This window comes from Solanum dulcamara, chromosome 4 (genome assembly GCF_947179165.1).
Source record: "Solanum dulcamara chromosome 4, daSolDulc1.2, whole genome shotgun sequence".
NCBI classification, from domain to species: Eukaryota; Viridiplantae; Streptophyta; class Magnoliopsida; order Solanales; family Solanaceae; genus Solanum; species Solanum dulcamara.
In genome coordinates this window covers 20849853-20863597 of record NC_077240.1, presented here as the reverse complement: position 1 = coordinate 20863597, position 13745 = coordinate 20849853, and the positions used below count along the sequence as shown (strand labels likewise).

At 34.8% G+C, this 13745-nt stretch overlaps 1 pseudogene; it reads right to left on the bottom strand.

The window, feature by feature from the left end:
- Positions 1-3217: 3217 nt before the first annotated feature.
- On the bottom strand, positions 3218-7085 carry LOC129886881 (pentatricopeptide repeat-containing protein At3g24000, mitochondrial-like; annotated as a pseudogene).
- Positions 7086-13745: the final 6660 nt, after the last annotated feature.

The window sequence follows — 13745 nt, the reverse complement described above, 5'->3', positions numbered from 1 at the left end:
TTAAGAAAATAAAAAAAAATGAATCTTGTGATTTTAAATCAAACATCTGTCAAATCTTTTATTTTGTGTCTTAAACATGTCATGCGGAAAATTAAAATTAAAAAATTGCTAAAAATAAAAAAGAGATATTGTTTTAAACGGACTAAAAAAATAGGACAAATAAATTGAAATAAATGAAGTACTCCATATTTGATTTTTGTCCAAGGTAAAATAATCTTAAATAAAATTTGTCTTGATAATAGTTCAAAGGAATAAGTAAAACTAAAAGTGTAGCTTATCATAACTCATAGCTATATATATACAAATAATATTTTGATATCATAAAAAAAAAGTTATGTACTAATAATACTAATTTAGTGTACTCAAATAAATAAGATAATAACTTTTTAAAATTAATTTTTAAAAATATTGATAAATAAATAATAAATATTAAGTAATTTTAATTTAAATTGATTATCTTTTATAAAATTCAATAATGGGGTAAATGATACTCTCACTATTCCATATTAACTGAATTTCTAGAACTTTTTTTATTGTTCAAAATAGTTGAATTGTTCCAAGTTCAAGAGAAATCCTTGAATCTTTTTCCATGTTTACCTTTTGCATTAATGAAAATTTACAATTTTCTAGAAGTTAAACTACACTACTTACAAAGTTATACTCCAATAAGGAATTATTTGTATTTATGATTTCACATTTATTCATTTTTATGAGGTTGATTAAACAAAAGGGTAAAGAGAAAAATATGGTTCAAATTTTGTCCTTGAATGTTCTTCTTAATATGTGTGTATTACCTTAGAAATTCAGTTAATATGGAATATAGGGAGTAAAAGAAATTGCTTATAGAGACATTAAACAAGTTTTTATTATAGTGTTAAATAAAATAATATAATGTGACATGTCATGCCATTGGGAGAGAGGAGTATATTTTGAAAAAAATACAAATAATTAAGTGATATTATGATACTAAAAAAAATAAAAGTAATATTATAAGACAAATTATCAAATATGATGACTATCTAAGAAATTTACTCTAATATTACTTATGGCGTTTTCAGATTTAACACGTCTAAAAGGAAGGAAAAATAATACCTCCTACCCATATCGTGAAATATTAGTACTATTTTATTAACTCCGGTAAATCTTAATCTACTATGACATGTTTGGTTTTTTTAAAAAAAATTATTAATCGATTACAAAATTAATTTTAAATTTAACACATTTATATTCTAAAAATAAATTCTGAGAATGGAATTAACGATATCAGTCGCGTTGTACCTTTTTGGGCATTATTTATGATGAATTGTGACTTGTAATTTAGTTTAATCTACCATGACATGGTTTCTTTTGTCAATTTTAAATTTAATGGTCCATTAACTAGAAAAAAATAAAAGAAATCTAACACATTAGTGACCGATGATCTATTAGTCGCATTATATTTCATTTTTTTGGAATTCATTTTTGTTAATTTATGTCTTAAAATTATAAAATAAATAAATTAAAAGGTAATTAAAATTATGTATTAAAATCGAACATCTATCAATATAAAATTCAAACATTGCAAAGCAATAAGTAGCCATTCCTTTCTTGCCGATGATAATTATTAGCTTTTATTAAATGTTTCTCAACTCAAATATAGTTGCTTAACAACTACGTATATTTTTAAGGAAACTTTTTTGTATTCCTAATCCTAATCCAAAAGGGTTAGGGTCGTGGAACCGCCTCCATGATTCCAAGGGTTAGGGAACCTTCTCCATATTTATTATAATAAATATGGATATTGAGTAATGAACAAAATTATCAGCTATATCTGAGAAGCGTGGTAGAGTCACACGTGAATGAATTATTATTCTATTTGATTCTACCACCCTTCTCAGTCAGATTTCAAACCTTGAATGAATCAAACAACAACATCAATATTGTATATAGGTTTGGTTAATTTTATGATCTTGCATTTGTTTTGCTAAGTAATAGAGTTTCTTTAATTCTATAGTCTTTATTTTTCATGTTTCTTGCGCTAAAAATTACTTTTCTGCCTTTGAATCAATATCAACTTTCTGAATAGAATGTATTTGTGGATCAACATCAAACAATTGTGTATGTTAGATAGGGATGACGTTTATGGTTCTAATATTTGCAAGTTTCTTGATTATAATGTTTCTTGAAGAATTGTACGATTTATTTTTCCCTATTGCGGCATTTTTGCATGGGAAAATTACTTCCATAAAGTTTACGACCTAATAGCACAAGAACAAAGAGATAAACATTCATGCATGCATGCTAAAATTGTTTTCTTTAAGGAAATTTTATTTTTCAAGAAAGGTGATGTATCATTACTTTCACAAATCTTGTTCTTCTATATAAGTTGATGTTCGATCGAAAAAATAACGGCGGCACACCCTAATTTCTTTCTAATAAAAAATTTGTATGCAATTCAAGTTTTCCACTATGAAGAGTTGTCATTTGTTAAAAATTCAGTATGTTGAATGTTGAACTTCAATCCAGTAGGTATATTAAGACCAATTTTCACATCAATTTTACACTTGTAGTGTTTTTAACCCACAAAGGAGTAAGGACCAATATGGGTTCCGGCTCCATTTTTAATCAGAGTATTAGCTCTTGGGTATAGAGAAAATCCTGTTAAGAGCGCTATCACCAAATGGGCAAAGGAATAAATAAATTTTTTAAATTTATTTTCTCGTCTTTGATAGGCAAAGATTATATATTATTTAAAAAATATTTGCGCATAATCTTGACAACTTCTATAAAAGTTAGGAATGGGGTGAGATGAGGGCTACGAGGGCAGGGTTAAGATGAGGTGCGTCCTAGTTGTGAAACTTATTTTTTCAACTTCCACTAAAAGAAAGATATACCAAACCGAACATGAGAAATTTGGAAAATACTCTCTCCTCCCTACCGAATACATTAGCCCGAAAAAATATTATTCATATATAAAATTAATATGATATTTGATTGACAATTTAAAAACCCGCTTAACTAATACATGTATAAGTTATGAAAGTATATTTTTTTTTAAAAAAAAAAAACTACGTGTCCATTCAAATAAGGCCACACAAAATGAGGTGGAGGAAGACCTAAATAGAGATATCTGCAATATGGGAATAATACCATTATCCCTAAATTTGAATTGTATTACTTAAAACTTAGTTTCTCAATGTAAACTAAAGCAGAAAGTAAAAGAAATGTCATCTGCAACTTCATGCTGGAGGGGGAAAAACTAATTTTGGGAGTTTTACACATAAATGGCACTTTATATAATTAGTACTCATCTGAATCTGTTTTTAAGTGATACTAACAATTACTGTGTCTCAATCTGAAGCAAATCCCTGTTTATACATTATACACACTCAAATACATGAGGATTCAAGAAACAGTTCCTAGTTCCTAGCTCACCCTTGCAAACAAACAACTAGATTTTGATCTATCACAGTCCCCTCTCCCTTCTATTTCCGCCAAGGGTCCTTGACTCACCTTCTTGCTTGATTGCATAGGAACCTGAGAACACAAAAAGAATAATTAATGACAACTGAATTTAACCAAATTCTTCTATTTAAAGCGCCAAGGAGGCTTTCGTGATAACCTACGTACGATGGGAAAAAGTTGCATAGAACAACTTGTTAACATCAAACAAGCTAGGTATCAACCATCATTGCCACGATTCACGTGCAATGATCTAATTGCGTTTCATTTGAGTATTGATGATCTGACCAGGATTTTCAGAACTGGAGAGATACTCCCTCTCCCAAGAGCTAAGTAGAGTGCCTAGTCCAAAACCCCACTCAAATTGTTAAAATTTATCGGAGATTAACAACACCATTATCACCAGTAATCACCACAAGAACATTGGCCACCACTAAAGTGGTGAAACCGATAAGGATCCCTCAATATGATTTCCCTACTTATAATGTTGCTTACGAACTTGAAAACTGAATGGCAATCGCCGCAGACTCTAAGGTTCTTAAATATTCGAAGAGTTGAACCTTCAGGGGTACTAATCAAACCATATGCTAGTGCAAGTCTTTCACTATGCATCCATAAATTGTGCTTCATCTGTGTCATGCAATGCAAAGCTTGTATCAGCAATATAACCGGCCTCCTGAATCTTTTTTCTCAGTTCTGTCAACTTCCTGTATATTTGCTCTGACTCTGGGTGAGACAAGTCTCCAATCCCAAAGGTGCAAATTTGGTTCTTTAACTTGATCCAACTGCAAGCAAGCTGCTTTTTCACTTTATGTGATTCCATTTCTGTTCTCACATTCTGAACATCTTGCCACCTACCAGAAGTTGCACAGATATTTGAATAAAGAACATAAGCTGAGTCATCGGATGGGTTAGATCTCAGAAGACTCTCAGCGGCTACCTTTCCTAGTTCTGTATTTCCGTGCATCCTACACGCTGCCAACAAGCTTCTCCAAACAAAGTCGTTTGGTGGCACTGGCATTTCTTTAATAAAAGCTATGGCTTCAGGGAGCCTTCCAGATCTTCCAAGAAGGTCTACTACACAAACACAGTGCTCTATGCCAGCCGGGACTCCAAATTCAGAAGTCATAGAAGCAAAATATCTAAGACCTTCCTCTACAAGACCACCGTGACTACAGGCTGATAGAAGAGAGACAAAAGTGACATGGTCTGGTTTTGAACCTTGCTTTACCATATCGTGAAAAGTATCCCTAGCTTTCTGAAAAAATCCATGTCTCGCAAACACAGATATTAATACATTCCAAGACAATCTTGGGCGCAGATTTGGTTCAGGGAGTATTTTCAGCACATCATTCATTTCACCACATTTCCCATACATATCCATTGTAGCATTTCCAACAAAAGAATTTGAGTCAAACCCAAGTTTAGTAGATAAACAGTGAATCTGTTTTCCCTCTTCTAAGGATGCCAAGTTTGCTGCAGCTGAAAGTGCAGTAGAGAGGCTGAATTGGTCAAACTCCAGTTTTTCCCTTTGCATCTGCAGAAGAAGTTTCAACGCTTCCTCCCAGAGACCAAGACGAGCATTAGCGGCAAGCATAGCATTCCACGTCACTGATGTCTTATTTAGTAGTGCATTAAAGATAAGACTACTAGAAACAACATCACCACAGTCGGCATACATTGTTATGAGAGAGTTCCTGATGTATTCATTTGTCTCAAAACAAGTCAGAATTATATGTCCGTGCAACGGCATGCCATACATCAGGAGATCAGTTTCAGTTGAGCAAGAACCAAGAACATTAATCAAAGTAATGTAATTTGGAGAATTCTCTTTCTCTCTCATTGACTTAAAAGTTCTCACTGCCTCAAGGGTGTCCTTATTATCTGCATAGCCACCAATCAATGCATTCCAAGTGACTAATTCTCTGTCAGGCATTTTTTGAAAGACCATTTTAGCCTCCCACATCATACCACACTTCCCGTACATGGTGACTAACGCATTGCCAACTATTAAATTGTCATGGAGCCCATGAGCAATTACAAGAGCATGAATAGTTTTGCCTTCATCAAGCAATTGACCATCTGAACATGCAGCCAAAGCACTAGCAAAGGTCACATAATTAACTGTTCTATGCAAGTGAAGCAGTTCAGCCAACACTTCCAAAACCTTAAAGTACTTGCCTGCTAAAACATAACCAGCCATCATGGAGTTCCATGAAATCACATCTTTTGCTGGCATTGCCAGGAACAAATTTTCGGCATCTTTGTCCCTTGAAGCCTCCAGATACATGGAGAGAAGAGTATTTGACAAACAAATATTAGAATCCCAGCCCAATTTCAATGACAAACCATGAACACCTCTCCCTAAGTTTAGACAATCAATAGTTCCACAAACAGATAACAACGAAGAAAGTGTTGTTGAATTGACATCGTCGTGATCATGACGCATTTCAGAAAACGAGCTGAACGCCTTCTCATATAACTTGTTATATGCTAGTGCAGAAATAATTGAATTCCAAGATATAGTGTCACGGTCAATCACGCCCTCAAAGATATAAGAGGCATCCTCAATGAGACCAAAACTACCAAACATTGAAATAAGAGAATTTGATACGGAAACATTGTCCTGGAATCCAGACTTGACAACCTGACCTAGCACTTGATGACCCAAAAAATCATCATCAAGAGCTATGCAAGAACTAATAACAGCAGTAAGTGTGTTCTGATTTCCAGACACCTCCCCGTGCCTCATTCTTTGGTATAAATTTATTACCACCTCCGTGTAACCATTATCTGAATATGCAACCATCAAAGAAGTCCAAGTAACAACATTTCTTTCAGGCATTTCCTCAAACAATTTTTTAGCACTACAAGGTAGTCCACATACACCATAAAAATGGAGAAAGGATGTACCCACAAAAACATCATTCAACAAACCATATTTCAAAACCAATCCATGAACTTGAAATCCTTCGAAAACCATATTTTCCAATTTACTGAATGCAGTCAACAAACTAGCTATAAAGTACCCATTTGGTTGAATTCCACAATCCCACATTTCAACAAAAAGAACTACAGCATCCCAGTAAAGACCCATCTTAACATACCCAGATACCATATTATTCCAAGACGCCAAATTTCTGTCAGGCATACAATCAAACACATGGCGAGAAGCTTCAATTCTTCCGAATTTCGAATACATATTGATCAAAGTGTTGTAATGGAAAATGCTTAAATGGGGTTCCTCCTTTAGGCAAACTGCATGAACTGCCCTTCCAAAAGCGTCTTGGGTGATATTGGAGAAGCCCTTTTGATGAAACCCAGAAATTTCTGGTTCTGGGTGGTCTTGTAGGCATTGAAAGGGGCGGTTTATTGGCTGCTGTTGTCTGCATTGGACTGAGATTGTGCTGAAGAATTTGAAGGGGAAGTAAATGCTGAAAGCAGAGAGCTTTTTGTTAAGGCAATTGTGTCTGGCTCTAGTATGATAGAGCAACAAAGCACTCATAAAATCAGCCGGAGAAGTAAAGCTGTAGAATGCAGTATTTTTTTCAAATTTTGGGTGAACTTTCAGTTGTCAAAGCATAAAAACGAAGAATAATTGAAAGAATAATGCAATTTAACGTCTTTCTACGAGAAACAGAAGGCCTAATACATTCGACCTAAATTTTGCTTCAAATTTTAGAAATGATCTTCCATTTTTACGGTGCACAAATAAGTATTTTAATTATTTATTTTTTAAATAAAAAATACGCGAATTCAACCTGGCAAAACGCGTGATCGAGACACAATTCAAGCGCGTCAAATATAATTTTTGAGGCCCACAACAGAAAAAAAAAGAGCAAAAATGACAATTTTATCCATAATAAATCCCTTTTCTTTAATTTCTTTTTTTCTAATTATACAATACGTGTACTTTTTTTAATTGTGTGACAGTCACTGAATGGTTCAAAAATTCACATGGAAGCGTTTGTATATCACGCATTTTGGCTGTTGAATTCACGTGGTTTTTTGTTTAAGAAATGGATAGTTAAAGTATTTATTTGTGCACTATAAAAGTTGAAGGTCATACTTAAAATTTAAAGCCAAATTTAAAAACCAATTTATATATTATGCCCAAACAAAACATGGAATTTTGTAAATAGTAGTACTAGTCATTTAGGTCCATATTACCTATTTTTTCATGTTTTTACACACCCTTAAAGAAATATTTTATAACCTTATTCATAAAAATATTCCTCAAAATTATTAATCAAAACTCTATTCATTGAAAAGTACAGGTAGTTAGAATAAAGCCATAATACATATACATATTTTTTAACTTGGATTCAGCTAGCATTTATGTCATCCAACTTTTGGTATACATAAATAGACATTAAAGTTTGTATAAGGTTGAACAAGTAGACATAGGTGAACAACGTGACATCCTACAAATCAGTTGGAGTGTATCTCACGTGAATTGTCATGTAAGATGTCAGGTAGGACACGTGTATCTATTGTTCAATTTTATACAAATTTAAGTGTTTACTTGTACACATCCAAAGTTGATGGCACAGATGTTAGCTGAGGTTAAGTTAAAGACACGTTTATGTATTATACCTAGAAAGAAAAAGTAACAAATAACATTTTAATTTTTCTAAAATCTCATAATTATAACTTCATTCGTTTCAATTTGTTTGTGATGTTTTGAGTATTTAACATAAGTTTAAGCAAGTAAAGAAACTTCAAATCTTGTGGTTTTAAATTAAAAATTTACAGAATGTACCAAAAATATAACACTAATATATATGATTTTAGAAAAAAAAATATAACACTAATATATATAATTTTAGGAAAAAAAATATGAATTCACGTGAATTCGGTGACCCTATCTAAATACTCCCTGCCTTTTGGAGAGGCACGACTTCACACTAGGGGGGAAGAAGATTTATGCTACTATTAGCATGACATTCTCTAGGCTTTCTAAAGAAAGTATTGTTGCATACACACTTTAGAGACAAGCAAGACTCCACACTAGGGAGAAGAAGAATTATGCTATTGTTAGCTCTAGGCTTTCCTAAGAAAGTACTGCTGAATACACACTTAAGAGACAAGCAAAAACTGTTTTTCACTTCTAGTTGTGTCATTGTTTTAACCTTTTTTATCTACATTAAAGAACACTACTGAATAGTACTCTCTTCGTTTATGTGATGATGTTTAATTAGATATGAAATGAAAGAAAGACTTTTAAGATTTATGATCTAAAACAAATTATAGATATTTGTATGTAAAATAGCAAAAATTAAAATTAAATTGATAACTAAATATAAAAGAATATTATTTTATCTTGGACTGATTAAAAAACGAAAGGAGTGATATAAATTAGGATAGAATGAATATTATCTTTTTAGGTTGATGTATAGGTTATGACTAACCAAAATTGACAAAAGGGATTGTTCGGATGATAAGCAGCCTTCATCTTCAATTTTAAGGTTTGGGTACGAGTCATTAAAGGAACAAAAAAAGATAGGAGCTCCTAGGAGAGTGTAAAAAAAAGACAAACTAACAAACTTGTTCTATACAATTAACGATTAAGCATTCATTTTACCTTTCGGGTTGATTTTCTCAACGATGAACCATATGAAATTGATATTTTTTAAAATTTAAAAAGTAGCATGTCTTTGACTTGAAAATGCACGATCAAGTGATGATCGTCTTATTTTAATGGCATAATACATAAATATGTTATTTAATTTGAATTTAGCTTGTATTTATGTCCTCAAATTTTGAGTGTGCACAAGTGGACATTTAAACTTGTATAAAATTGAACAAGTAGACACACATGTCCTACATGACATAATACACGCAGGACGCCACGCAGGGGTCGGACCTACCTTGTGCCGAGGGGTTCATCCGAACCCCCTTCGGCGGAAAATTATACTATTTATACATGGTTAAAATAATTTTTTATGTATATAAAATAGATGTCGAACCCCCTTCGACTAGCTCGTGTGTCTACTTATTTAGATTTTGAACCCCCTTATTTAAAATCCTGGGTCCGCCACTGACGTCACGTATGACACAAAATTGTTATTTAGAATGAATGTGTCTATTTGTTCAAGTTTTGGATAGTTAAATTACATACTTGTGCACTAGATGCACTAGTACAATTAGAGGTTATAGTTGTTGACTGACGTCAAATTTAGAGTCTTATGCCTATTTTAATGGGCGTGGAATTGATAATTGCCATAGCCATGGCATTTATTGGAGTTTTGGTATTGACATCCACTTTCTTGCCATATCTTTCAGAAAATCCCAACAACCAGGAAAGCAAACCATGAATGTGGAAATTTAATTTGTTAAATATGGGCAACAATAATATTTTTGCACTAAAAAAAATAATATAAAGACCGACCATTTCACTTGATGAGTACTATACACGTTCATTTAAATTTTAAAACTTCCAATGGTTATATAATCTCTATATTTTAATCCATGTATTAATCTTTGAATAACTTGTTCGTGTTATTATCTATCCTCCCCTCACTAAATTATTCATTCTTCAATTCTTTACCTAATTTAAGTTATAGTAGCTCTTATGAAATATAACTCTATATTCATATGAACATTATTGTATTACCTTTCACTTCATTTTGAAGTAATTAGTACATTTGCTATGTTTATTTCATTTCTCAAATAATAGTGTACCTAAATGTCTAAGATAATTGTACTGTATTTCATTTTTCAGAAGAAAAAAAAAAACAGGAATATTATTGGCCCCCTGTGATTGTCCTACACTAGATTCATGTTTCTTAATTAGTCCCATCATTCTTTTTAAGATAAATACAAAAAATCTTCTAAATAAATTCCTAAGGTATATGGTGAATAAAATATTTTATGGAATAGAAATTAGATGAAAGCACAACTTATATGAATGTACAAGGTTGAATAGAAATTAATTGGACTTGGTATAATAGTACAAAATTTTAAGGGAATTTTCGCAAATTAATTTTCGTTTAAATTGAACATTTTATGCACATAATTAAAAATTAAACTTTTTCCTTTGGCTTCTAGTCATAAAAATATTTGTGAATACTAAACCTCTGTATTTAAATTGTTTGGATATATTTAGTAAAAGTATAATTTTGTCTATCTTTCAACTGTAACCAGTTAATTTTGTCTTTTTTCTTGATAAATCTATAGGATTAGCTCAAAGATAGACAACTGCTTAGCAAATTAAATCCTCTTAGTCCTGATTTTGATTCTCTTGCACTTTGTCATCACTGTGCTCAGTATTGGTCTTTCAGACTGCTTTTCTCATACTGCAATTTCCTCAAGCTTCTCCTTTCTTGTAGTCTCCATTTACTCTTGGGCTTCAGATATTGTCTTTTGGCATAGATTTTGAATTTCGTTGGAAGGTTGAAAAATTAAACTTTAATTCATAACAAGATTACTTTTAGTAATTTTTGTGGGAGATTGGTGGTTGCCGCCGCTGATTATTACTCTACACTTGGGGTCCCAAAATCTGCTAACAATAAAGACATCTAGGCTGCTTATCAAAGCACCGTGGACAGTGCCTTGAAGGTGTTCGACGAAATTCCTCAACGAAGTACTGCTTCATTAAATGCAATCATTTTTGAGTTTTTGGCCCAAGAATTTGTTCAACCCAAGATCTGCTACCCACACAACCCAAAGGTCGTTGTGAACAGCACCTTGGGAAGCCGACATGGACAATAACTCCGATGTGTACAGTAACTCCGAAGTGAACAGTATTTTCCGCCAGCAACCAGGTTCATTCCAACTGGAGTTGGTACCTCCGGTTTCCATATCTTTCCCTATCTATTCCTTGCTCATACAATTGTAGTTACATTTTGCTGAATTTAAACCTTTGAATAATTTATTAGTTCATACGCATTTTCGTGGCTTTGGATAGTAATGGTAGACTAGGGTCATGTTCTCGGGGACGGGAACGGGGACGGGGACGAGGGTTAGGAGGGGTAAGTGGGTTAAAGGAGCGTCTAGACTGAGAGTAGGTTCTTGGAACATTGGGATGTTGACGGAAAAATCGATAGAGCTAGTTAAGATTCTAAAGAAGAGAAAGATTAATATAGCTTGTGTACAAGAGACCAAATGGGTAGGTTCTAAAGCTAAGGAGGTAGACAGGTATAAGCTTTGGTTCTCTGGTAGATCGAAGTAAAGGAATGGAGTAGGCATTTTAGTAGACAATAATTTAAGGGATCAGGTGGTGGAGGTTAGGAGAGTCACTGATAGGATGATGTCGATTAAGGTGGTCATTGAAAGGATCACGTTGAACATTATTAGTGCTTATGCGCCGCAAGCGGGCTTAAACGAGGAGGATAAGAGGTGCTTTTGGGAGGATTTAGACGAGTTAGTGGGAAGCATATCGCCTACTGAGAAGCTTTTCGTGGGAGGGGATTTCAATGGGCACATCGGGTCTATTTCGGGAGGGTATGATGATGTGCATGGAGGCTTTGGCTTCGGGGACAGAAATGGGGGAGGAGTCTCACTTTTGGATTTCGCAAGAGCTTTTTGGGTTGGTGATAGCCAATTCGAGTTTTCCAAAAAAGGAGGACCGCTTGGTAACCTTTCGGAGTGCGGTGGCTAAGACTCAGATAGATTTTTTACTCCTTAGGAAGGATGATAAAAGTCTGTGCAAAGACTGTAAGGTCATTCCGATCGACAACCTTATGACTCGACATAAGCTCTTGGTGATGGATTTAGGGATCAAGATGACGGGGAAGAAGAGAGTCGAGGATGACCGACCTAGGATCAGAAGGGGGAGTTTGACCACGGCTAGCACCCTGGAGATGGGAGAGAAATTGAAGGATATGGGGGCCTGTGATAGTAGTGGGGATGCGAACACTATGTGGGATAGGACGGCTATTTGTATTAGGGTTGTAGCAAGGAAAGTGTTGGAAGTCTCGACAGGTAGCCGTGGCCAGCATCGAGGGGACTGGTGGTGGAATAGAGAAGGGCAAGGGAAGGTGGAAGCAAAGAAAATAGCGTATGCGAAGCTGATAGAAAGCAAGGATAAGGTGGAGAAGTGGACGAATAGGGAACTTTATAAGATAGCGAGAAAGGAGGCGAAGTCGGCAGTTTCGACGACAAAAACAACAACTTTTGAACGCCTTTATGCTGAACTAGAAGAGAAAGGCGGGGATAGGAAAAATTTTCAAGCTAGCCAGGGTGCGGGAGCGAAGGGCACGCGATGTGGATTAAGTGAAGTGCATTAAAGACGAGCATGGAAAAGTATTTGGTAGAGGAGACCCTCATTAAATAGAGATGACAGTCGTACTTTCATAAACTCTTGAACAGAGAAGGAGACAGAGAGATTGTGTTGGGAATTTGGAACATACAGGGAGGCTTCATGATGTTGGGTGTTGTAGGAGTATTTCGGTCGAAGAGGTTAAGGATGTTGTGCGTAGAATGCGCTGGGGAAGAGCGACCGGACCTGACGAGATTCTTAGGGAGTTTTGAAAGAGCGCGAGCCCGATAGGTTGGAGTGGCTGACTAGGTTATTTAATGTCATCTTTAGGACAGCAACGATGCCCGAAGAATGGGGGTCGAGCATAATGATCCCTCTATACAAAAAAAAGGGGATATCCAGAAGTTGCAACAACTATAGAGGTATCAAGCTTCTAAGTCATACTATGAAAGTGTGGGAAAGAGTGGTAGAGATGAGGGTTAGGAAAGGCGTGTCTATTTCAAATAACCAATTCGGATTTATGCCGGGATGCTCAACTACAAAAGTCATTCATCTTATGAGGAGACTGGTGGAACAGTATAGGGAGAGAAAGAGGGACTTGCATATGGTATTCATCGATCTAGAAAAGGCTTACAATAAAGTTCCACGAGAGATATTATGGAGATGTTTGTAGGCTAAAGGTGTACCTGTGACGTACATTAGAGTGATCAAGGATATGTATGAGGGTGCCAAAACTAGGGTAAGGACAGTAGAAGGGGACTCAGAGCACCTCCCAGTTATGATGGGTTGCATCAAGGATCAATCCTTAGTCCGTTTTTATTTTCCTTGGTGATGGATGGATTGACGCGACAAATTCAAGGTGATGTGCCATGGTGTATGCTTTTTGCGGACGACATAGTCCTGATCGATGAGACTCGCAGCAAAGTTAATGCTAAGTTGGAGGATTGGAGACATACCTTGGAGTTTAAAGGATTTAAGCTGAGTAGGACTAAGACAGAGTACTTAGAGTGCAAGTTCAGTGAGACACTTCAGGAGATTGGCACGGAAGTTAGGCTTGGTGACCAGGCCATCCAAAAGAAAAGTAGTTTCAAGTACCTTGGGT